The sequence below is a fragment of the Lathyrus oleraceus genome, chromosome 7 (genome assembly GCF_024323335.1).
Source record: "Lathyrus oleraceus cultivar Zhongwan6 chromosome 7, CAAS_Psat_ZW6_1.0, whole genome shotgun sequence".
In the NCBI taxonomy this organism is placed as follows: domain Eukaryota; kingdom Viridiplantae; phylum Streptophyta; class Magnoliopsida; order Fabales; family Fabaceae; genus Lathyrus; species Lathyrus oleraceus.
Genome location: NC_066585.1, coordinates 182,380,000 through 182,384,834, shown reverse-complemented (window position 1 = coordinate 182,384,834; position 4,835 = coordinate 182,380,000). Strand labels below are relative to the sequence as shown.

At 38.9% G+C, this 4,835-nt stretch overlaps 1 non-coding gene across 1 annotated transcript; it reads left to right on the top strand.

Moving 5' to 3' along the window:
• The first annotated feature begins 2,397 nt into the window (after positions 1 to 2,397).
• Positions 2,398 to 2,504, top strand: LOC127108972 (small nucleolar RNA R71). Its single transcript, XR_007796465.1, has one exon. It is a non-coding gene; the product is annotated as a small nucleolar RNA R71 (small nucleolar RNA).
• The last annotated feature ends 2,331 nt before the right edge of the window (positions 2,505 to 4,835 follow it).

The following is a 4,835-nucleotide window of genomic DNA, read 5'->3' as shown; positions in this document are numbered from 1 at the left end:
TCCAGAGTATCCATCTAGATAGCAGAAGTAAGAGTGTCTGGCTAGACGCTCCAACATCTGTTCTATAAATGGTAAAGGGAAATGATCCTTCCTAGTTGCTTTATTTAATTTTCTATAATCTATACACATCTGCCATCCTCCTTCTAAACGTTTTGCTACATGTTCGCCTTTATCATTTTGTACGACTGTGATGCCTCCCTTTTTAGGTACTACATGCACAGGGCTCACCCACTTACTATCCGAGATCTGGTAGATGATACCTTCCTCAAGTAACTTAAGAACTTCCTTTTTAACTACATCACTCATTATAGGGTTTATTCTTCTCTGATGTTCCCTAGAGGGTTTTGAATCTTCTTCGAGCGAAATCCGATGCATGCATACGGATGGGCTTATACCTTTCAGGTCAGAGATATTATATCCTAAGGCTAAGGGATATCTTCGTAAAACATCTAAAAGTTGGTTCGTTTCCTCTTGGCTCAAGGTAGCACTGACTATAACTGGACGGTTCATCTTTTCATCGAGGAACTCATATCTCAGGTTCTTAGGCAGTTCCTTAAGTTCTAAGGTTGGTTTCTTAGGGCATGGCATAGGATCTGGGGTAAGGGATAAACATTCGTAAAGGTTATCATCGATGTAGGGTTTCTTAAAGTCATCATCTTCCCTTATGAGAGTTGATGGTAACTTAATTATTTTTATAATTTCTTTTTGTTCTAATTCTCTAACACATTCATCAATGATGTCTAAGGCATAACACGAGTCTCCCATCACAGGTGCCATAAGAAATTTCGAAAGGATAAATTCTATTTTCTCGTCACCTACCTCAAATGTCAACTTTCCTTTCTTGACATCTATTATGGCTCCTGCAGTCGATAAGAATGGTCTACCTAGAAGGATTGGTATATCATTGTCCTCTTTGATGTCCATGACAACAAAATCAGTAGGGATAAATAACTGACCTATCCTAACAGGGACATCTTCTAAAATGCCTATCGGATACTTAACAAATCTATCGGCTAACTGAAGTGACATCTTAGTGGGCTGTAATTCTCCTAAGTTTAACCTCTCACAAACTGCTAAAGGCATTAGGCTCACACTAGCTCCTAAGTCTAGAAAGTCCTTTTCGATGACATGATTACCCAAAAGGCGAGGAATGGAGAAATTTCCAGGATCTTTATCTTTCTTTGCTAATTTATCCTCGGAAATAGCATTACATTCCAAAGGCTTCGGATCGTCAAGTCTACGTTTGTTGGTAAGGATGTCTTTGAGAAACTTTGCATAAGAAGGTATTTGGGTGATGGCTTCTGTGAAAGGGATTTCTACATGAAGTTTTTCTATAACTTTAATAAATTTTTGATACTGTTTATTGATCTGGGTTTGTTTGAGTCTTTGGGGATATGGTATAGGTGGTTTATATGGCGGGGTGGTACGTAAGTTTTATCTTTAGGTTCTTCTCCTTTATCTCGACCTCCCTGGTTTTCAGATTCCTCTGGTTCCTTTACTTCGTCCGTGGGCTTGGTACATTCCTTAGAAGTTTCGGGTTCACTCAATCTAGGGTTTGGTGGCTCATCATAAGCGTTCCCACTTTGTAGGGTAATGGCATTGGCTTGTCCTCTCGGATTTTGTTGAGGTTGTCCAGGGAACTGTCCTCCAGGTGTAGTCTGAGGGGCTTGGTTTAAAGCTACCTGAGAGATCTGGGTTTCAAGCATCTTGGTATGAGTAACTATTTGGTCAACCTTGGTTCCTAACTGAGTAATCAATTCGTTAACATGAATGTTTTGGTTCATGAACTCCTTGTTTTGTTGGGTTTGAGCGGTGATAAAATTTTCCATAATTTTCTCAAGGCTCGGCTTTGGTGGTACATGTTGCATAGGTTGATTTGATCTAGGGGCTTGAAAACTAGGTCTCGGAGGTGCATTATTTTGGATTGGGTTATTGTTTTTATAGGAGAAGTTCGGATGATTCCTCCATCCAGGGTTATAGGTATTCGAGTATGGGTTCCCTTGGGTGTAGTTCACTTGCTCAGAGTGGGTTTCGTTTAATAGACTGCATTTTACGGATTGGTGTCCTTTGGTTCCACATATCTCACAATCCGACGAAACTGTGGCTACAGTATTCGGGTTTATGCACAAATGCTTGACCTTAAGAGCTAATGCGTCCATTTTAGCTTGCATCATGTCTATAGAGCATGGTTCATGCACTCCTCCTTGGGCTTCCTTCTTCTCAACTGTCGCTCGTTCGACTCCCCATGATTGATGGTTTTGAGCCATATCTTCGATGAGGGCACTAGCTTCAGGATAAGGTTTGTTCATCAGAGCACCGCCTGCGGTAGCGTCGATGGTCATCTTTGTGTTGTAATGAAGTCCATTATAGAAGGTTTGAATGATTAACCAATTTTCTAAACCATGATGTGGGCATGCTCGTAACAACTCTTTATATCTCTCTCAAGCTTCGAACAGCGATTCTCCTTGGTTTTGGGTAAATCTAGTTATATGGTTTCGAAGAACGGCGGTCTTACTCGGGGGAAAATATCTAGCAAGAAAAACTCTTCTAAGGTTATCCCAAGTCGTAATGGAATTGGGTGGAAGGGAATCTAACCATGATAGGGCTTTATCTCTGAGGGAAAAAGGAAATAATCTTAAACGTATTACCTCAGGAGAAGCTCCATTGGTTTTAAAAGTATCTGCTAATTGAAGAAATATTTTTAAATGTTGGTTTGGGTTCTCAGTAGCGAGACCTGCGAATTGCCTCTGTTGCACTAGTTGCAACAGGGATGGTTTAAGTTCAAAATTATTAGCTGGGATGGTTGGGTTTACTATACTAGAACTAGGTTCTTCATTAGATGGTTGAGCGAAATCCTTAAGAGGTCTTTGGTTTTGATCTTCGGCCATAGCTCTCTTAATTCTATGAAAGAATAAACGTGCGCGAGCGTAACATTCAGGTTCCGCCAGAGGGTATACTAAGCTTAAACTTCCGGTGTTGCAAGTTCTTCGCATTGACCGGCGGGAAATAGCCTAAGTCTAAACGATATAACAACAGGAAAATGAAATTTGACAAAATTGGTCCCCGGCAACGGCGCCAAAAACTTAATGCAGTGTTTCGCAAGTATACGAACGCGTCAGAGTAATATAAAAGATTGTCGAATCCACAGAGACCAAGTGTCAATCTATCGTTATCTATTGTTATGGTGTTTATCAAAGGCAATCGAAATAGGTGTTTTTTGGGGTGTGCAATGAAAAGTAAAGTATTGAAATAAAGATTAATTAATAAAGACAGGGTCGAATGTAATTCACGTAATCAATTAATAATCCAAGTACTTGCTAGTAGATCTACTTATGGGCAGTGTTTCCTACTTTGAAAAGAACTAATTTAACGGGAACTGTCGCTTTCGCGTATTCAGAACCGAGTTGTACTCCCTAATCAAATCCTCTTATTGTCACTTATAAAAAGGCGCGCATTGTGTTAGAGTAGTAAACCTATTTTTAAGAAATATAGTATCTTGACTAAGTTGAAAAGTATTATAACCTGGATTTCTTAACCAAAAGAGGTCCTCACGAACCAGACTCTAAACTTATAAACGCGTCCGAAAATAGTTTTAAAATCCATTTTCTTCTTAATGTTAAAATCTCCTAATGAACTAAACAAAGCGCTTTCGCTGTTTTTGAAATAGTTAAAAACAATTAAGTTTAAAAAGACGTTGGACGACTTTCGATCTTACCCAACGGAATTGAAGTGCGGGAAAACTTAATTTGAAAGTTAAAATAGCCCTTAAGTGTTTCTACGAACAATTGTACGGATTATCGGTTCAATTATGATCCTTACATTCTAACCTTATAAATTTAGCTAGACATGATAAAGTAAAAGTGCATTAAAATAAATAAAAATAGTGCGAGGAAATAAATAATTTAAAGCGAGTGCGAGAAATAAATAAATTAAAGCGAGTGCGAGGAAATAAATAAAGTAAAGCGAGTGCGGAAAATAAATAAAGTAAAGCGAGTGCGGAAAATAAATAAAGTAAAGCGAGTGCGGAAAATAAATAAAAGTAAATCGAGTGCGAGAAATAAATAAAGTAAAGCGAGTGCGAGAAAATAAATAAGATAAAGACAAGTAATAAAAACCTGCTCCAATCGGAGGGTTGAGTAAATTGCAAAGCGGAAATGAAAATGGCGGTAGGATTAACTTCCTTCCAAAGTGCTCCAAACTCGATTACAGACTCTATCACAGACTCGATTACACAATTGTGGTAACACTCCAATGCGAAGCGATTACCACTTTATAATACTGAATATATGCCTAAGTGAAACAAAGTTGCTCTGAGTTTGCCTCTGCTCTAAGTTTGGATGATTGTAAAAGTGATTTCGAGTTTCTATTTATAAGTAAGTAAAAAGATGGAAATGACAAGGATGCCCTTCAACTTGAAAATGGGAGGGAAAAACTTTCCTCTTGTGGCGCCCGCCTCAAGCACAAAATGAGGCGCCTTAGTGGAGGTAGTGGGGAACGTGGGAGTTGAGGGAAGTTGAGCTTGGACACGTCATGGCAGGGTCTATGGCGCCAGCCATGGGGTAGGCCACAAGTACAAAATGCTGAATTTTAGGGTTTTTGGCTCTTTTTCGCTCCTTTTCTCGATCGGGGCTCCGATTAAAGTAAAAACCTGAAAACAAAGGAAAACATAGCAATAACACAACAAAATAACAATAGAACAACTTGAATGCATGTGAAATCGGAGTCGAAAATACGGTAAATTTCAGTGTTATCACATTAGTCCATTCATCCTCATCCTATAAAAGAAGATCAAAGCAATGAGCCAATTTCAAACATATGCATTTCAAGTGTGCCTT